Genomic DNA, 22697 nt, shown 5'->3' with positions numbered 1-22697 from the left:
TATGTGGTCCTATTATAGTGCAAAGTTATTATGGTGGCAAGTACTTTATCCTATTTGTTGATGATTTCTCTAGAATGATGAGTTTGATGTTTCTTATAGAAAAATGTGATGCTTTTCAAATGTTTAAGTGGTATTTGGCTAGAGTTGAAAAAGAAACAAGTAAAAGTTTGAAATTCTTGAGATCAAATAGATGAGGTAATTTTATTTTTTCGTAGTTCAATATATTCTACAATGATAAAAGAATCAAAAGACAAATGTCAGCCAAGGAATCCACAAAAAAATGGGATAGTTGAAAGAAGAAACAAATTAATCATGGATTGTGCAATAACATTGATGATGGAGAAGAATATTTTACAAAATTATTAGAGAGAAATTGTAAGTTCTTTTTTTATACACTTAATTGAATTCAAGTCAAGAAAGGTACAAACAAAATCACTTTTGAATTTTGATATGGCTATGCACCTAATGTCAAATGTTTTAAAGTATTTGGAAGCAAGTGTTATATATTGAAAGACTCAAGGAAAGGAAAACTTGATGCAAAGAGTGATGAAGGTATATTGTTAGGATAATCAACTTAAAGCAACGCATACAAATGTTTGAATACTAATGCTAACAAAATTGTGGAAAGTGCAAATGTTAAAGTTGGTGATTTTTTAGAAAGGAATGAAGAAAAATGTAAAAAGGAACTTGAAGATTATAGAAACTCTATATGCATGTATGAAGGAGAACCAAGTACCTTACCTAAAGAAGATAAAGGGATTGTTGAGCATCAGCAGAAAGGCACTGTTGAGTCTCAATAGAAAAGCTTTATCAAGTGTTAGCAAGCTGATGAACATCAAGCTATAGGAGCTAAGTCACAAAAATAGGAGACCGAACACTAGACAAAGGAAGCTAAATTATAGGAGGAAATATATGGAGAAGATTAGCAAGCTAGACTAAGTGAATACAATGAGGATAAAGAAGATATGAACCTATTTTAGCAAAAATATGTGAGAAGACACCATACACCAAATCAAATCATTAGAGACAAAGATTTAGGAGTCATGACAAGAAACAAGTTGAAGAATAATATGTGTTTACTCTGTAACTTTGAGCCAAGAATAGTTAAAGGTGAATTGAATAGTGAATATTGTATTAGAGATATGAATGAGGAGATTGATCAAATAGAGAAGAACAAAACATCTACATATGTACCAAAGTCAAAGGATAAGAATGTGATTGGAACAAAGTGGGTATTCATAAACAAGTTTGTACATTGTAAGTGTGTGCACCTAGCGCACCACACAAGGTGTGCTAGGTGCACACCCTTAGTGTTGAAGGTGTAAAAAAGGGGAAAGGTGCACCTAGCGCACCCTTAAGGTGCACAAGGTGTGCCAAATTTTTTTCTTCTAGAGGTGTTTTATAGGTTTTTTCAGGTATTTTGTCACAATTTTTAGGATTTAAGGTTTCTGGGTTTGTTTTTGTCATAATTTCTAGTAATTAGGGTTTATTTAAATTGATTTTTTTCACCTTATGGACTAATGGATGTCCATTTTGGGCACAATAAATGGCTTCCTCCTTGTCGTCCCTTGCTACAAAGATGACTCTAAAACCAGTGGTCTTCAAATTTCAAGGTGTTCCATCAAAGTCACACTTCTAGGATGCATATTCAAAGATCTAAGACACTGAGCTAGGCCATATTGACTGGAAAACATTCTTAGTCCTATGCAACAAACCAACTGAGAGGTTTCCAATGGTATCTGCACTCATCAGATCAGGGCTACTAAATGCAATGTCACACTAGGTTTCAATATAGTCTTTTAAGTTGATTACGGAATTAGAAAAAAACTTTGTTTCAAAGGAAAGATTTGTAAAAGCATAACTGGAGAGATCATCCTAGATCTGAGGCCTCAGAACATCGAGAAAGTATTCCATCTTCTAAGGGAAAATCAGCATATAATAGTGACATATCATCAAGAAAAAGGTGGTATAGAGAGCATGCAGAGGAAGCATAAAAAATTATCCAATCCTCATATCTCATTGATAAGACTCATCTTGGAAAAAAGATGGAAAAGTAGATATGATGAGGGATTATATGAAATATGATATCGAACATTCTATAGTGCTCCTAAGTATAATCATGGGATTGCCAATAGTAGGACACTTGAATATATGGATGGTACACTTCATTGAAACCATCATAACGATGAAGATGCCAATTGGCTGGGGCTAAATTCTTAGTAAGAATTTAGATGAACAACTAGTGGTGGTCAAAAATAGCCAAAGGTTCTATGTGACATCTTATTTGGTGTACCTATTAGTTGGAAGAGCAAAAAATTATCTGGGGTTGTTTAGAAATGGCAACTTACAAGATGCTAATGCATGGCCTTATGTGATATACCCCCAATTGGTGAGGAAAAATCTTTTAGATCATAGCAAGGAATATAGAATAGTGAATGATGCCTTCATTTTTGCAATCATCTAGTTCATTGATGAAGATTATGCAAAAAGGATGTCAAAAGAGGCAGTAGCAAAGATTACAAAAATAAGCACCTACTTCATCCAATTCAAGACATTCACCTATTTAAGAGTAGCAGGTACAACTATAAATCCAAAGAAACTCCCTATTATCCATGTGATAGACTTATATTGCTAGAGATTGCATGACAACTCTCATCTGCATATGAGAGAGTAAGGAAGCAACATAAGAAGACTTGGGTATGACCCATCACTATAGGTCTATTTGGTGTTCAAAAGAAGCAAGATATTGGAACTTTTGAGTCTAAATAGGATCAATATCCCTTTGAGGATTATAACTCTCCTCATCTCTATTTTGATAACATTGATAGAGTTCAGTACTTGGCAGGAAACTAGTTCCAATATAAAGATGCCATAGAGGATCATTGGATGAATGTAGTGGATGACTATGAAGTTCAAATAAGGGATTATTGTAGGATGACTCTCTATATGGTAGGAAGTGCCTTGAAATTGAAGGTCCCATTAAATATTTTGCAACAAGATACTAAAGATGTCTTGGATCCCTTATATAACTAAGATAAGATAAATGATCGGCCTATCATGAATGCAGAGATTGATAGAGAAGAAAATGCAGATATCAATCATAGGGTGAGGCATGTCATTTAGTTAACCAATGAATGGATCAAGAGACCATTCAAGCTAGATCCAATCCCACAAACTCTAGTTTCCCAAGCTATAGCCTACCCAATAAAAGGTAGAGCAAAGGTGACAGTGCCAACATTCACAACTCAGACTCTAATAAGGTAAGAAACTATGCATTAGCTTGATAGAGAAGTTGGATACCTCAAGGCACAGAAGGGTAAGAACTAAAGGAAAAGAGCTTCCCCTCAGCAAGCTCAACCTAAAGAAGAAGCAACTAAAGCACCAGAGCACCAAGGGGAAAATAATGTAGAAGGGGTAGCAAATGTAGAAGTCGTCAAAACTAAGGATAATATACTAGTGCCACCACTAGAACAAGAGCAAGGGGCTAAAGCAAAAGCACGGGAAGTGTGTTTTCCTATACAAGAGGAAGAAGCCTCTCCATCAACTCCCAAGAAAAGAAAGATGAAAACTCCAATTAAAAGGACAAGGACACAAAAGGTGATAAGTAATGTTTTTCATTTTTCATCAATCCTAGAGGAAGAAGAATAGGATGATGAAGATGAAGAGGATAACCTTCCCTTAAGTCAAAGGACTTGTCTTGCTAGGGCTACAAAGGTAGAACAGAGAAAAAGTTCCACTATAACACCACCATCCATTCCTACACAACCTATTCAAGTTACAACTTTGAAGGATGAGTTACAACAATAGATTGATGAGCAAGAGGACCAAGGGGTTGATGTCTTTAGATTTCATATTTTGATTTCATGCTTGTAAGCATTGAGCTAGTAGGTGACAAGATAAGGGATACCCTAACAAATCAACCTCCACAAGAGGATTGGAGTCAATTTCTGCCTCAGCCACAAGGACCTTTAATTGCTCCACCATCATCAAGTTAAGATTTATCTTGTTTGGATGAAGGTTTAGTTACTCCTCTCCCTCCAAGTAATGAAGAACAAGTACAAGTTGAACAAGAAGAAGAACCACAACAAAGACTTGTCGATGAAGTATTAGAGGAGGGACAAGTCTATGAGGAACCTCAATAGACTTCCCAAAATACAGAGGTGAGGACTGTGGACTCAACAGACATAGAGTTTTCTGATATGGATCTCTCACAAAAGGAGAGGACCTTGGAGAGGAGTGATAAGGGAAAAGGCCTAGTGGTACAAGCTCCTTCTTCATCTAAGGACAAATCTCTAATGGAAGATAGTCCAAGATGGCTAAGGAAAGAGGTGATGGTTAGACACAAAGGCAGAGCCACCTGCAGGTGATGCATAAACATTAGCCTTCATTATGAGTGATTAAAATTAGGACTTGTTTGCCCATGTTGCTATCCCTTTTCTACATGCAACTATTAATGAGTTGACCCCAAAATATTATCAAATCAAAGAGGTATTATATGGAAAACCCACTGTGGATACTACCAAATTGATGGTCACTAGGGGAATCAAAGAAGTGTTTAGACACTTAGAACAAGATGTGTCTGAAGTGTTAAAGCTCTAAAAGCATAATGAATTCCCAAGAGGTTATTTGCATGAAGTAGTTGGTTCGTTGGATCCTGAAAATCTTGAGGAGACTCTAGGAGTGGCACTCGATAAGAGGGATAAGGAGAATGTACAATTAGATCCCTTTTTGAAGGCTTGTTAGCAATGGCAGGAAAGTTTTGAAGAGAAAGGTATGCAAATCATACAAGGAAATATTAAACTACTACACCACATGCAGAATAATGTAGATAAGTCGGTTGCTATATTGAACCAAGTTTTTGGCTTAATGGACAAAGTACATACCTAGAATAAAGACTTGCAAGCATTACAATAAATAAAGGGTCAAAGGTATTGGATGTTGATGAATGTATATATTGTCGATGAGTTAGATAAGATAGATGATTAGATAGAGAAGATTGTGGATGGTAATAAAGTAATAGAGAAATTACATGTAGATATTCATAAGCTCAAGGATCAAACCCAAGAGTAGATTTTAGAGGGAAAGAGACATTACAATGATGTTTTCCTGGACATTTTTTAATATGATTCAAGGTATAAATTAATGACTGTGTAAGCAGTTCTTGAAAAATTTTGGAAGCCTTTTGGAGAAGCTTCCACTAATGAGGATATCAAATGAGTATTTAAGACAGAAGAGGCATTGCAAAATCAGATAGGAAATTGGGAGATTTTGTAGAGACTCGCATAGAGGTGGGAAACTATTGACAAAAAGTAAAGGATAAATATGATGCTTTAGATTTTTTAGGTGCAACTCAAGTGAAAAAAATTATAGAGAAATTCAAGAGCAAATACCTAGACATAGCTCTGGTATGAAGGGGAACAAGACCTAGAAGCTAGAATTTCAATTTTGACACTTGGTAAAATTTTGCATTTTTTGGACCTATCTTCCAAGGTGCACTTCTCCCAAGGTATAGTTCTCTAAAGGTGTGTCAGAAGTTTTTGAAGAAGTTAGAGGTGTTCCAACAGTTAACTGTTAGTTCCAAATTCAGAGTTTTTCGTGCATCAAAAATGCATTCTGATGGCAGTTTAACTCCTACAAACCTCTAGAGAAGGTTGAGCTTCTATTTTTGGCATCTTCAGAGACTCCTACATCATCTAATGGCTTTCTTCTTCTTATTTTCTCATTTTTTATTTGTTTTAAGATATGTAAAGGTTCATACACTCATTAAATAATATAAATATGGGTAGAGTCCTACTTAGCACCAGTTAGAGAGTTAGTTTGTACATAAATAGATTTATTTTACTAGTTTAAAAGCATATAATTGCATGAAGAGATCTCTCTCTCTCAACACAAATTGAAGAGAAGATTTATTATAAATTGAGGAATTAAATATATATTATGGGCCATTATTTTGATGCAATAATATATGTTATTGGTGCTCTCATTCAGAGTGTAGTCATTCTTTCCTGAGTGTGTTATATTTTGTGAATGTATGTTCATGGAGTGTAATGGAGCCAATAGTTCTGTTGTGTTGTTTTGATTGAGTGATCTTTTAATTTTGGTGTTTGCTATGTGTTTACAAATTTTGTTAACATACTTAGTTGGAGAAGAGATCACCCTATTGTTCCTACATAGCTTTTTGTCTCGCATGAGCACACTTTCTATGGCCTTGTGATCTGATGAAAAGTGAAACATCTTATGGTTACTAAATTCCCATCTACAATTGCATTAGTGCAATTAAGGAAGCATCTCTACTATTTTCATTGGTTACCTATTGATCTTTTCAAAGGCTTAATTTGTAGATGTGTTGTTTCTATGGCTTATGTTCCTTAGGAATTTACTTTTCAAGTCATTTTCTTAAACTTCTTGTTACCTTATCTTTGTTATTTTCTTTTACAAACACTTGGTTAGTTTAAGAATTCATATAGTTGCATAGTTAAAACTACATTTATTATAAAATAGAAAAAATACAAAAAATATTTTTTTTTTTGTGTGGTTATTCTTTTGAGATAGCAAGAAAATTCAACATCTTATCCAAAATTGTTCAGAATTAGCAAAGGTTTCCTCGTGAACACTCACATTTATCTTCTACTGAATAGATTCCATTAGGTTGCAAGATCACCCAGAATCTTGGAGTTGATCCCATATTGACTTTTCAAGAGAGGAGTTCGAAAGGGTTCTCAACACATATTTGGTTTTAAAAAAAACTCTAAAAACTAATGATAACAACAATTTGTATTTGAAAAATGAATTTGAGTATAAGATATTTCTAGCTAAAATGTGTGTTGATGATATCGTATTTGGAGGACATGATTTGTTGTACCAATCATTTGATAATGAGATGAAGAAAGAATTTGAGATTTTAATGTTTGGAGAGATAAAGAAAATTGTTGGTTTGCAAGTCTATCAAATGAAAGATGGTATATATATTACACAATCAAAGTATAGCAAGGAGATACTGAAAATATTTGAAATGGAAGATTCAAGACCAATTGGAACACCTATGGTTACTAGACATAAATTTTTAAAGAATGATGATTCTACTTAAGTAAATCAAACATTGTATCGGTCAATGATTGGTGAATTGCAATATGTCGTTCATAGTAGACTTAACATTACGTTAGCTATTGGAAGTTTTGCAAGATTTTATGCTAATCCCAATAAGAATCACATGATGGTTGTGAAAAGGATATTGAGATATCTAAAAGGAACATGAGACTATGGTTTATGGTATAAGAAGAATGACAAGTTTGAGTTGAAATTGTACACAGATGTTGATTGGGCTGGAAACATTGATGAGAGAAAAAGTACAACTGGAGATGCTTTCTTCCTAGGAAAGAGATTGATTTTGTGGACAAGTAAGAAGCCAATTTGTATTTCACAATCTACGATAGAAGATGAATATGTTGCAATCGCAGTTAACTGCTCAAACATAGTATAGATCAAGTAATTGATGAAAGGTATGAAGGAAGAGATTACTAAACTTGTGGTGATATATTGTGATAACACAACTATTATAAACATATCCAAGAATCCTACAATGCACACAAAGACCAAGCACATTTGAATCAAGTATCATTACATAAGGTAAATCATGCAAGACAAAGAGAAGTGAGCCTAGAATATGTGAATATAAATGAATGGATAGTTGATATATTCACTAAGGCACTACCCAAGTATTCATTTGTGTATCTAAGAGGTAAGTTAGGAGTCATTCCCCTATCTGAAGAAAACTATGAAGAGATGCAGCATTGCATCAATTGTTATGATCTAAATATTTTATAGATTGATGCAAGAGGTCACACTTTAGGAACTTCCTAAAGCTGTAAAAAGAATGATAGTAGTATGAGTTGATAAAGTTTCAAGTAGACACATAGTGACACACTCAAGGACAAATATAAACAAAGACGTAAGAGGGAGATATAATTCAAAGATTAGTTAGTACAAAAGATAAAGAAGGAAATGTGTACATAGGATGATGTCTTAGGCATTTTTGTCAAAGTGGGAGAAGATGAATGTCAAGTTACCATCCAATAACACAGAGGGAGCCAATACAATTGGTATCACAAAGAGAAGCATAAAGAAGTAAAGAGGGAGCATATATCAGAGATTATATGGATGAGAATCATAATGAACCTAAGGATATTAATGAATATCTAATACAATGAACATAGAGGGATTTGACAATGAAAATAAAGAGAATATTTTTGTCATTGCATGGTAACTAAAGGTGTTTCCACTAATGCCAAAGAGGGAGATTGTTGGAACTACAATTGGAATAATTGTTGTGTTGTAATTGATGTCAAACCTTACTAGCAGGACATTTTCTAACAATGTAGAGTGTCATATTATTTGATTGGTGAAGAGGATTTGAAAAGAGAAAGATAACAAGATGATCTAATAAAGTGTTGAGTAGAGAAAAGTATGATAGAAATACAAAGGGCACTTGATCAGTTAGTATTTGACAAGATAATGTGTTGTTTGGTCATTGTATTAAGTGAAGAAAAAAGATGAGTTGAAGTATAGAAGAGATGATTGTTTGAAGTCAAGAAGTTGAGTAAAACATGAGTTTGACCAAATGATAGGTTACTAAGACAACGAAGAAGTTAAGTATTACTGAGCAGAAGATTAAGGAACTTACGTATTAATTGAAAAAAATAGTATTAGCCAAATGATGGTAATGACTAAGCAAGATGAAGGTAAAACTAAAGTAATGACCGAGGATAGTGATGGTCGAGCAAGCTAGTGTAAATCAAGTGAGACAAAACACTAGTGATCGAGCCACCTAGTGATGACTGAGTTGAAGAACATATTGATAACTGAGTGTTAGGATTTTAACAATTTGTGAAAGAAACAAGTTTTGAGGCTAACACAGTTGAATTTATGGATTAGTCAAAATGCATAAAAGATAAGGATTATGGAGTTGGTGTATTTAATGTATGAATTGACTTTGTTAAGTGATCTAAGGAAAAGATTCAATGAGAAGTTTTCAAAAGTTTCAAGAGAAGAAGGAGGAGGAGGAGGAGGAGGACAAATAGATGAACAAATTCAATGAATCTGATCAAACCCTAAGATCTACAATTATGTTTAGGCAACAATTGATTAAAATTGTCTATTTAAGGAGACATAAGAGATGATTTATAGAGGTTGTTGGCTGGAAAATTTGTGAAACAAGAATTGCAAAGGAAAAGTGAGAAGTTAGTGAAAAAGGGATTGATTGAATAATTGCCAAGAAGATTAGAGATGGAGAATGTGATGAAGTCTAGTCAATGAACCAGGAATGAGTTAAATAGATATCTAATCATGCAAAGTGAGTTGTCTTTTATCAGATTAACTTAGTTATTACTTTCTAACCATTGTGGTAGTCAAATCTTTAATCAAGGTTGACTTAACAATCATATTGTAAATCTTTTAATTAAGGTGACATTCTAATGGGATGTTTTGAAAACTTCTAACAAGGCCATTCCTAACAGGGTGATTAAATCCTTCAATAGGGTCACACCTAATGGAATGTTTTGTAACCTTCAATAGTGTTGGCTCTTAACTGAGATCACTTCAAAAGAGTGAAAAATTGGTAGCATGTTACTTGGTAGTTTTTTTTCAAATTGGTTTTCCACATTAAATCCTGGTGCCATACATGTGCGAATGTTGTTTTTAAATATAATTTTATTTACTGTTATATGTTTCTACAATTCGACTAACACTAAATAGAGAGCTAAGTGTTGATATGAATAAGTTGGATTACTAATGATTTTCTATATTGGCCAAGTGGATTTATGAGTTTGATTAAGTTGTTTTGAGTTGTTATAAGTTGAATTGGTATATATGGACCCAACGATAACTAATTCATCTCGCCCCCCCTCCCCCTCTCATTTATTCTAATCATTATAACAATTTCTATAAGAGAAATTGGTTCTTGTAAGGAAAGTTTGAAGAGACTTAAGCTAAAGAACAAGATGTACAAGAGAGGAGTACCCAAGATGAACAAAGAGAACTTCCCAACATGGCAATGTCTGATGATATTGCATCTATCTAGAGTTGAAGATATTGTACTATACTACCTGGACAATGAATAATAAAACTTTCCTACACCCATGACAATTGAGAAAATAAAAGAGATGCATGAGCACAGTCAAATGATGATAGATATGGCATCTTCCATAAGTTTTCTGAATTTGATGATGTAAAGGATTGCACTACTAAAAGAAATTGTGGGATAAGTTGGCATAAATTCATGTAGGAAACAAAAAATTGTTAAGGGCTATAGCTGAAAGTTTAAAGATATGAGAATGAAAGGAGGACAAATTATTGTTCAATATTGTGGCCAAATCAAAGAAGTGGTGAATACAATTAGAGGTGCTAGAGCAGACATATCTGAAGAGACTTTGATCAATAAGGTATTAAGAACCTTACTTCCTATTTATGTCATTAAAGTATTTGCAATACAAGAATTGAGATGTATACATGGTAATGAATTGACCCTAAATAGTGTAATCGGTACAATCAATACATTTGAATTGTCAAGTTTTGATAATTATACACCTAGTGTTGAATATGTTTTTAAGTCTCAACTAACCCTTGATGGGATCTAAAAGAGAGAAAATTTTAAAAAAGTACGCTTGTAGATAGTGATAGTGAATCAAACGATGATCTTGATGATCTAGAAACATTATTGGCAAGAAGGCTACCAAGAGAAAAAGGAAAATACAAAGGTAAACTTCCTATAATATGTTTTACATGCAATAAATTTGGTCTTATTGTTGTGAGATATACCAAAAGAGATGAAAAGTAAGAAATGAAAAACAATAGATACCAAAGAAGGAGAGACAATAGAGACAACTAAGGTAACAAAGACTACAAGGGAAAAGGTAAGAAATCTTGTTACATTGCTAAAAAAGATGACTATGAAATTGATTATGATGAACATGATGAAAAGGTTGTTTATGTTGCTATGAAAGATGAATCTAACAAAGATGAAAAGTTTGAGAAAATTTCTCTTATTTCACATGTTAGTAAAAATGATAAATTGATAGTTGGTAGTGGTTTCTTACATCATATGATTAGTGATACAAGTAAGTTTGAAAAGCTAGAACACTATAACATAAATTTCGTTAAGTTTGGAAATGATGCACCATGTTATGTGAAGGATAAAGGATCTATTATATTGAATGACAAAATCAAATGTGACAATGCATATTGAATTGATGTACTAAAATATAATATGTTGAGTGTGGCACAGTTGAATAATTCAGGCAACAGAGTTGAGTTGAATAATTCTAGGGTTCCTATCTCTTGAATTGAACATTTAAAGTGAGTGTAGATATTGTTAATCAGAAGTACCTTTGGTGGAATTTTTGATTGTGCGCCATTAGGTTCGAGTGCCTATGCCATTGCGGGAACTAACTTGAAATTTGGTGCTTTCCATTCTACACCCTTGACCAACATTTTTGATCCTCTTTTCACCTTGCTAGTGTTGGTGCTTCCGGATGCCATTGCTACTCAGTGAGTGATGGAAACCTTTGAACAAATTCCCTAACTGCAAATTCACTCAAAATCGCTTGAAATTTCTTAAATGCACCTGGAAATCTCTTTGCTCTGAGGATACGATGCAAAATGAAGTTGAATTTCACCCATTTTGATGAAAAGTTTTCCATCAATGCTAGGTACCATATTGTTGTAGTGCATGACAGACTGTCATCCACTAACCTAACTCGGCAAGAGTATCAACTCGGTAGATGAACCAAATTCCTTTTACTCCCAACCTTGCTCGCTAAGGTCTTTAACCACTTTCTTTGGCGGAGTCTAATGCAATTGGTGAAAGATAACCTTTCTGTGATCCTGGTGTATCTGCAATACTGATTGGATCATTTACATTCCTCGTATTTCTTGGAACTGCTTATGATTTCCTTACTAAGTATAGCTCCAACGCATTCTTAGAAATTTAGTTTGAGGGGATGGAGTCACCCACTTCTTGAGTGACTTCACTTCCATGATTTGAGCTTGTATCTTCAGTGGATTTAGGAATCTATTGCTGCTTCATTTGTTTCCTTATGTTGTCAGCCCTTGCTTTCTTTTCATCTTCAATTTTACCTATATTCATGCAGTTTTTAGCTATATGACCGAGTTCAGTGCATGTGTAACATCTTATAGTAGTGTCCTTCTTCCTTAGGTGATGCCTTGCACAATTTATACCAGTGTGTCCATATTCTCCACAATAATGACATCTACACTAGGTATTGTAGTCCCAACCAAATATTGCCTTTACAAGTTGTTTAACTGGATTGAATGATTTGGATTTGCATTGAGATGCCTTGTGACCATGCTTCTTGCATTTGTGACAATTACCTCCAAATTTTGGTTTCTCCTTGCATTCGTTGGCTTTGTGACTATGCTGATTACAGTTATAGCACTTTCCATTGAATTTCCCTTTTCCATTGCTCCAGCATTTGTTTGATGTGTGACCAATTTTCCCACAATGATTGCATGAGGGTTTTAGATTCCTTTTTGCACCTTGCTTGGAAGATTCACCTTGTTCTTCATTATATCTAAGTCCTGCTTTATCTTTTTGCTTATGAAGATTCTACTCATTTTGTTGAATCAGTTGATTCATATCTTCTTGTGATTTCAACATTCTTTCATTGATTTTTTTTCAGTATTTAGGTCATTCTTTAATTTTTCAACAATTTTCTTTTCACATCTCAGTTCTCTCAATATTCTTTCATTAATTTCTCTTTCACAATTTAGATCACTTCTTATTCTTTCATTCTATGCTTTGAGAATCCTGATTTCTTCATTTGCTCCAAAGATTTGATCAATGAGGTCTTCATGTCGATTGGATTGATTATTTCTTGCCTCCAAGTCTTCATTTGCCTTATTTCTTTGTTCCAAAATTTCACATAACCTAATTGATTGGATTTCTTGTTCTCTTTTAAGTTTTCTTACTTCTTCCTGTAGAGAGCCATTCTTTGCTAGGAGTTCCTTGATTGCCTCATTAGCTTCATTTGAGCTGCTTGATGGTAAAAGGTCTTCAATCTTTTGTTCAACATACTGATGGTCATCCATTTTTCTTGCAAGTTCCTTCCTTCTTTTCAAGGATTGGGAAAGATGCTCCTTTGCTTCTTTGAGTTGAGCTATGGCCATCTCTAGATCTAGCTTTTCATTTTCAATTGCCTTGTCAAGTCTAAATATCTCCATTTGTCTTTTTAGATCTTTGCACAAGCTACCAAACTTTTATCCTGAGAACCACAAAGCTCTGATACCAATTGTTGGAAATATTCAAGACATGACAGGTTACTGAGAGGGGAGGGGTGAATCAGTAACCTTAAAACTTTTTATTAATTTACCACACATCCATCTATGCTACTGCATGCATTGGTTCTGAAATGTAAAACATTCATTACACAAAAGAACACAATATTTTGGTGACCCAGAAACCTTCCAAATAGAAAGTAAAACTGGGGTGGGGATGATACCCACAAAACTTCAATACTACAGCATAAAGTTGGCCTATTAAGGCTTACATTGACCACTTTTGGTGATCTGCCCTATTAGGAGCACAAAGGACTGCTAGGTCCACCTTGTTAGAGGATCTACAAACATACAATGAAGTATGTACTTGGTTAGGAGATTTACACAAAGACTGTTAAATCTACCTTGTTAGAGGATTTAGAAAACTGATTCACCTGTTAAGATGAGGCAATGGATCTACTTACAACTAATTGCTGATAAGATCCTTTACGCACTGATCACCTTATGTGATGAATATAACTTTTTTGCTTCTGTATGGACCTTGCTGTATTCCTTGAACTGCTGTTGAAAATCCTTCACAGATACCTTTCAAAATTACTTCACATTACTTTGCTATTCCTTTCATATGTGATATCTTACAATACATCTTACATATATACCTTTCAATTTTACAAAATTGCAAGGTCGGCCAAAATACAAGTGAACAAATACTTTACAAAGTCGGCCCAATAGTAAATAACTCGGGTTCACTGAACTGACTTGGTGACCTTCTGATAGACGGCGTCCATTGGATTACTCGGCATCATCATGCACTTAGTAGAAGTGAAGGCTTGGTCCATACTAATCACTTGATGCAGTTCTGAACTCGGTAACCACTGGTGACTCGGTAGATGTAGTGTCACTCGGTAAATATTGCACACTGAGTTTACCTTGCTTCACTCGGTAAACACTGCTTCTTTCAACGCTCGGCTTACACTGAATCTTCATGACACAAACTTGCTGCTTGGTAGACACTAGGAAGCATGGTAGACAGTGAAAAACTCGGTAGACACTGTTGGTCTTCACATTGCCTGTATTTACTTAGTAGCTTCAGGAATGCTCGATGTAAACTGCATAACTGCTAAGCTTACAAAGTAACCATTGGATGCTCGGTAAGCATTCAAAATTGAGTAAGTGTTGTCACTAATGACAAAAATAATCATAATGCCAACAATAGTGAACACAAAGGGAATTGACAGTGAAAATTAAGATAGCACTTTTGCCTTTGCATGGCAACTAAAGTTGTTGCCATCAATGCCAAAGAGGAAGATTGTTGGAACTACAATTGGAACAATTGTTATGTTGTCACTGATATCAAACTTTACTAGTAAGACATTTTCTAACAGTGTAGAGTGTCATATTATTTGATTGATGAAGATGATTTGAAAAGAGAAAGATAACAAGATGAACTAGTTAAGTGTTGAGTAAAAAGGAGTCAATATGATGGAACTACAAATGGTACTTGATCGATTAGTATTTTTTGACAAGATAATGTGTTGTTTGATCATTGTATTGAAGAATAAATATGAGTTGAAGTATGAAAGAGATGATTATTAGAAGTCAAGAAGTTGAGTAAAACATAAGTTTGACTGAGTAACATGTTACTAGGTCAATGAAGAAGTTAAGCATTACTGAGAAGAAGATTAAGGAACTTAAGTATTAGTCAAACAAAATAGTATTAGCCAAGTGATGGTAACCACTGAGCAAGATGAAGGTAAAATTGAAGTAATGTCTAAGGATATTGACAATCGAGAAAGCCAGTGTAAGCCAAGGTAGACAAATCAATGGTGATTGAGCTACCTAGTGATGACTGAGTTGAAGAACATAGTGATGACCGAGTGTCATCATGTTAATAGTTTGTGAAAGAATCAAGTTTTGAGGCCAAAATAATTGAATTTACAGATTGGTCAAAATGTGTAAAAGATAAGGATTGATGAGTATTTAATGCATGAATTGAGTTTGTTAAGTGATCTAAGGAAAATATTCAATGAGAAGTTTGCAAAAGCTTCAAGAGAAGAAGAAGAAGATCAAAACGGTGAAAAAACTAACAAACCTAATCAAACCCTAAGATCTACAATTATGATTAAGCGACAAAATATTAAACTTGTCTATTTAAGGAGACATAAGAGATGATTTATAGAGGTTATTGGTTGGTGAATTCGTGAAACAAGAGCTGCAAATGAAAAGTGAGAAGTTAGTGAAAGAGGGATTGCTTGAAGAGTTGCCAAGCAGATCAAAGATGGAGAATGTAATAAAGTTCAATCAATAAACCAAGAATGAGTCAAATAAAGATTTGAACATACAAAGTGAATTGTATTTTATCAAATCAACCTAGTTGTTACTTTCTAAGCATTGTGGTAGTAAAATTCTTTAATCAAAGTTAACATAACAATCATATTGTAAATCCTTTAATTAAGGTGACATTTCAATGGGATGTTTTGAAGACCTTTAACAAGGTCAAATTGAAAGTCCTTCTTTTAAACCTTTTTCTTTCATTTTTTCTTCTTTCTTATACTTTTTGGTGGGGGTACCTTTTTGCTATTTTTTCTATTTTTAGCTTTGCATGGTTTTACGAGCTTCCCCCTTCTCTTCTTATAATTCTTGAGAAAGGTCCAGTCTGCATATCTTACTATCCTGCACTTTCTTATCCTGATGATGGATCATGTAGTGTGATCCGAAACGTTGATGAAATAAACAAACACAATCTAATCCAGAAAACTCAGTACTTTACAAATGGATTGTGGAAATCTGTTACTGTTAAGGTCACTCCTAACAAGGTGATTAAATCCTTAAATAGGATTACACTTAACAGTGTGCTTTGTAACCTTTAATAGGGTTGGCTCTTAACCGAGCTCATTTCAGAATAGTGAAAAAGTGGAGCATGTTACTTGGTGTTTTTTCTCAAACTAGGTTTCTACGTTAAATCTCGATGTTATACATGTGTGAACATTGTTTTTTGCATTTCATGTTATTTACTCATGTTTTTGAGATTAGACTAACACTAAACATAGAGCTAAGTGCTTATATGAATAAATTTGGATTATTGATGTTTTCTATATTAGCCGAGTGGATTTATGAGTTTGATAAAGTTGTTTGAAGTTGAATTTTCACATTTGGATCTGAGAATAATTGATTCACCCCCCTCTTAATTATTCTAATTATCCTAGCCTTTTAGATCTAAATGAGATGGTAACTATCAATGGTGATCATTTGCATAGAAACCTAAAATTTATGCAAAAGTAAATGTAAAACAAAAATGTAGGTAAAAGTTGAATCTTCATTAGGTAAACAAATGTTCCTAGGCTACAAGATGATAGTAAAGTGTTCAACTTCATATAAAGATGATGAAAGAACTCATGGAACACATGCTAGGTATGAAATGTTTTTATATGATGTTGAACTATGATCTAGTAAAATTTGATGCTAAATGAACATGTGAGAATTAGTAAGGCTTTTAATAAGTCTTGTTGTACTTGAATTCCATGTTTAATCGCAATACATCTAGTTAATGAAAAATCCTAATCAAGGGACAATTGATGCATTGCAATGTATTGTGATCAAATAACATTTGACAATCACGTAACCTCAAATGCAATAAACTAGCTACAAAACACTTTCATGAACCAAAATTAATCTTAATTATCTTTAGAGGTGTACATTTCTAATATAAAAAAAAATTAATTTAATTTTCTTTATGTAGATATGGATATTCATTATAAAAGGTGATTATGGACTTGTGAGACACAATATACATGTTTTATGCACGAGTCTTACATTTGAAGGAAAATTTTGAAAATTTGAAATAAATGAGATTATTGTAAAAACAGTTTACCTCTGATGTCATATTTTAAAAAAAAATATTGCTTTGAAATATCAAAACATAATTCTTAAATACAACTTTGCATGTAAAGAGTGAAATATTGCATATTTCAAATCGGGACATTATTATTAGTAAGAAGAGCTAACACAAAATTAAATTTTACTTTGAAGCCAACATATTTTAAATTTATTTTAACAAATCATAATTTTGACTTTGATCAATCAAACAAACTATAACTTTGAATCTAAACTAAATAAGCACAAAATAAAATAAATTGTAAAAATGAAATAAATCTCAAACAAATACAACCAAATCATAAAATGGCAACTACATATTTATTCAATATTTTATGACTATTACCACCAATGTCATTATAAAGAGAAAAGATATAAAATGTTCAGCATTGCTATACTACATAATAATGAACACCAACCACCATTTCCAATATGGTTTATAGGGCCGTTTTAATTTAGGGACAAAAAGTGAAAAAGTAAAACATCATAATCTTTGTGTTATATAACAGAATAATAATCTTGTAATATTTAAATGGACGTGATATTTAAGGCTCCGTCCAGAACACTCACACCACGCTTCAAATATATAGTGCATATCGACAAACAAATATTTAGAGGGGCCCTTTAATTTCAATCACATGATTTACAATGCCCACTTTTCCTGCCACTTTATAAAAGCATGGCATTCTGAGCCAGCCCATCGATTCTTATCGCTTTGCACTGTCTACCACTCCTTACATTTAATGGTTCATCCTCCGCCGACGTAAATTTTGTCAGTTATTTGTGGATCCAAAAATTGATTCCTTTTTAGGAGAAAGATATAATCCAAAAATAGATTCGTTTTATAGAAATAGAATTGCATTATATCTTTTAAAAAAATTTAAAATTATTTGATGTTAATATGGATCAATTGATTTGACCAATAAAAAATTAATAACAATTAAATCTTTTAACATTATCACAATTTGACTTGATGTGAAAAATATTTCATACTGATGAGACAAAGTCAATCTTCGAAATGTGGAAAAATTCCATCTATTTGGTTGTTAGAATATGATTTAGAATTTGGAATCTAAAATCCTTGATTCAGGATTCTGGAACTTGAAATCCATATTACGGTTTCTGGAATTTATTTAGGAACTGTTGGGTTCAAACCCAAAATATTTGATATTTGGAATTTGCTGCTCCAAGCCTGTTTGGTTCAATATACAAATATATGGTTCCAAAAATGAATATATAAGTTATAGTGGGAGGCGATTCATATCTCTAATTTGTTCAAGGCCCTGTTCATGGTGCTTTTAACTCCACACATGCCGAAAATGTCGATGTTCATTGCAAAATAAAAATTCAAGAAAAAGTTAAAAAGAAAATAGATATGTGCAGTACTAGACTAGGTGCAACAATCCCCCAATTTAAAAAAATTTGTATTCGTGCAAATTTCTGCAATAATCTTTCATATTTCTTCAAGCGGCACCTACTAATTTTAACAAAATGGCATTCAAAGGGTGCTTGAAGTAGATGCAAAGGGCTTCATTTCTTGAAACACCTCACTCTCTCAGTTACAACTCAATTAAATTTCAAAATATGTGCAAAAATAGGTGCTTTCAAATGGGCATCCGGATGTCAAACTCAATTAAATTTCACTTTAGTATCTTCATTTTCAAAAAATGAGATTTTAAATGTGAACTAAAATAGGAATCACCTAGATCCAATGAGTGCTAAGTGTTCCATTTATTCTTATGAGAGAGTTGAATCACTACTCATGAAACATAGGTCAATGAGTTTGACTCACAAATCACACAGTTAAATCGTGATAGCAATATCACAATAAAATAGGAATTCCAAATAACAAGTATTTTGAGGAGAGATGGAATTCTTATTTTGGAGTTCAAATGACAATACTGAATCCACATTTCCCTGAATACCAATTCTTATTTTGCAAACCCAAACAGTGGATTAGGAATTTGATGATTTCAAATTCCAATTTCCACTCAAATCCTCAATCTAAACCCAAACGGATCTCAAACTCACCCATAACATTTTTAACTTAAATGTAACAAGCTACACATTTTGTGAACAAGTTACGTGAAAGTCGTTGTAACTGGCTTTTTCAAAGTTAAGGATCCCTGTACCCCTTTAATAAAAAACTCGCAGCTTTAATTCGCTCCTGTAAATGGAATAAATCCCAAATCATTCATTTTATTGTAGTTGCAGGAACTCCAGTACCACTTGATTGCATGATTCCAGAATGTCTTCCATGGCCAATGAACATGAATTCATAATCTAATACCATGAAGTTATAAACAGGATGTTAGCATTATGTTGGTGGCGGTTCAAGCATTGGGTGCAATCTTGTTGAGAACCAAATAGTGGCAAGAAACTATGCATGATTTCGTAAGTGCAAACGTGCTTCCTGATTGGTAAAGTGAACCATCTTTGAATCCAGACAACGGACAGGCACTCTTGATAATGACTCCAGAATCACTCAAATCAGCAGAGTGGGAGTAAGAAAGTTATCATATCACTAGTTCTTGTAGTGTGCTTTGTAATTTCTAACTTATCTGGACTTTAATGGGTTTTATTCTGAGAAGAACTCTAGTGAGGTGTAATTTATTTCCAACAATTTCCAAATCTGTTGACCGGGAGAGTTGTTTTGGGAACATTAACATCAAATCAGTTTTAAATGCCACAAAATCCATTGAACTATTAGGCTATTCATACGAGGAAATATTACAGGTAAGAGTCTGAAAGTCTACAACACAGTGGTAGATTGTGAGCCTCTCATCTGAGAAGTCTTGGACTTGGATTCAAGTTTTGATCATTTTTACATAATATATGATGTAAATGGAACATTGAGCTTTGTCTCGCTATCTTTGATATATAAGGTTGTCTCTATGGTCATCAGAAAATAAACCTCATGGGAACTACAATGTGCCACCAGATAATAGAGGCTGCATAGATTAAAAGATAGGGTAACAGTAGGCAGAATAAATTCCATTTTAAGGCCTAAACGGTGCATGAGAACTCCCACCTTAAATTGTCCCGCAGAATCTTGTGAAGAGGGTTAGCAGAACCATGTCTTCCTACAGAATTGAATAAATAAATAGTTTAAAAGAAATTCAAACATACCCTTACATTTTGATGTCATCAATATAATTTTCTGAAAATCTTCAGTATCGTCTACTCGTACAATTTACAATAAGGTTGACACAAGAATATAAAATGAGCAAATTGAGACACAGACATGATATCCAGTACGCGAAGAATGACAGGGGCGTAAATGGGCAGTGCACTTTACTCCTCTGCAAAGCTGGAAAAAGATAATGACATTACATGGCTTAAGGTTGGAAACAACAAACAAAAATGATTTGATGTTCCATTTACTTATTTTGCCAAAACAAAATAAAATTTGAAGTACAGTGAGTAACATCCGATTGGCATTGCAAAACCTTCCTTTTTTTTTATCAATGCACAATCATGATAGCATGGAAGAACAATCCTATAGATGTAAAGAGCGTAAGATGGGAGAAAGGTCACAGGGCTTCTCTTCAAATTTCTTCAAGAAGGGATGGAAGAGAAGCCGGTGTGCATTGTGACGATGCGAGGCGTCTTTCTGCAAACAACTTCTGATAAAGCTTTCAAACTCTGGTGATGCATCTGGAGGTGGAGATGGAGGATCACCCAAACATATAGCCACCATTAATGTGGGCCAATCAGCCTTCTGCCCAGGAGATAAACAAGGAAATCTTCCAATTGCACATTCCAGCAAAGATAACCCCAAACTCCATATATCAGCTGAGCAACCATCATACTCTCCTCCATAGCGATCAGGATCAAATCTCTCCGGGCTCATATATGCACAAGTCCCCACAAATGAATTACATGGTGCCAAAGTGTGAGCCAACACAGTGCTAACACCAAAATCAGCTATTTTGACCTCCCTCCTCTTGTTGATTAGCAAGTTGGAGGGTTTTATATCACGATGAACAATTTTGTTCTGATGCAAGTAAAGCAACCCCTTCAAGACCTGTCTGGCAACCTCAGCCAGAAAGGGTTCGGGAATTTTCTTGTGAGCCTGAAGAACCTGTGCAAGGGTTCCACCGTCCATATATTCCAACACAAAGGAGATCTCCCCACCTCGATCAAAAATGCCATAACACTGGACAATGTGTGGAGAATTGGCTCTTTTAAGAATCTCCATTTCTCTCATTATCTGCTTTCGGACTGCAAGTTCATGCTTTTCCTGGATTATTTTGAGGGCATAAATTTTGCCTGTTTTGACATGTGCAACTTTGTAAACTTTACCACTGCTACCACATCCAAGGGTTGAGATCTTGTGGAGATCTTCAAGAGCAACTTCTTGGAGAGTAGTGGAGGGTGACTTGCAAGCAGTCTGCACGTTTGGTCCAGGTGGAGGCAACGGTAATGGTAATGGTAATGGCAAAGGTAATGGCAATGGTAAGGGTTTTGAAAACGTATCTTCCCTCGCAGGGATTGGAAGCTTCAATCCCACTCTCACTTTCCTCTCCTTTGAAGACATCTCCTATCCCACAACAAAATCTATGCCCACCTTGTCGCACACAATTCTGCCACACAAAAACCTCACTCGCTACAGATGCCTACCAAAAGGGTCACTGTTGTTTTGACACTAACCCCAATTAGCTCTGAGAAACCCACATACCAAATCACAAGATAAGAAACCTCATCAATCAAACCCTTACACCATTACTGAAATTTCAAGGTTTCGAATCAGAATAACTTCCCACCAACAACTTCTTTTTATCTTTCACAGCCAGCTCTGAGAAACCCACATACCAAATCACAACATAAGAAACCTCATCAATCAATCCCTTACACCATTCCTGAAATTTCAAGGTTTCGAATCAAAATACTTCACATCAACAACTTTTTTTATGATCTTTCACATTAGTGAATGAACATAGCACGTTTACCAGTACCGTCCAGTTATAAGGATAACGCTACAATATTACAATGAAAGACAAGAAATCATGGGAAAAGTGGGGAGAAGAGAAAATGACTTGCCTTGCACCAGTTGGTGAAGAAAACCCTTGAAAATTGCTCTACCAAACGATTACACCCAAATCAATTACACCCATCAAACGATTCTCAATTCGTCCATACCCACAAGAAAAAAACCAATCTCAAGATCAACACTTCTTCCATGTGCACTTCAAATCTCCGACAAATTGCTACTATTACAACCGTCTGAAAAACGCCCAAATTCAATATCTCCCTTCCTTCCTCGGAAAAGAAACGTGGGAGAAGGAAAATGTGGATGAGAGGTAGCGAAACAAAAAGGGAATAAGCGCCAGCTAGAATGGAACAAATTTCTACCACTAGTTAAATTAATAGGTTGTTCCCCACCAAAACCGGAGTTGTGGACTCTCCCAGATCCGCCCATTTGACCTATTCACAAATTTGATCTAATAAGGACGAGGCTCGTTTACCAGCAAGTCTTTTTGCCCCCCTCCGTAACATCTAATCGACAGCTCCAGAGATGCTCCGGCAAAGAAGAA

General features: G+C 34.4%; 1 pseudogene across 1 annotated transcript; it reads right to left on the bottom strand.

Moving 5' to 3' along the window:
- Positions 1-20426: 20426 nt before the first annotated feature.
- Positions 20427-21700, bottom strand: LOC149556892 (mitogen-activated protein kinase kinase 9 pseudogene; annotated as a pseudogene). The gene has a single exon (XR_016364810.1). The product of XR_016364810.1 is annotated as a mitogen-activated protein kinase kinase 9 pseudogene (transcript).
- Between the last annotated feature and the right edge of the window lie 997 nt (positions 21701-22697).

The sequence above is a fragment of the Cupressus sempervirens genome, chromosome 5, assembly GCF_028749045.1.
Source record: "Cupressus sempervirens isolate cs-2001-9-10 chromosome 5, ASM2874904v1, whole genome shotgun sequence".
In the NCBI taxonomy this organism is placed as follows: Eukaryota; Viridiplantae; Streptophyta; class Pinopsida; order Cupressales; family Cupressaceae; genus Cupressus; species Cupressus sempervirens.
Note: the sequence above shows the minus strand (reverse complement) of the source record. Positions and strands in the feature narration are given on the sequence as shown.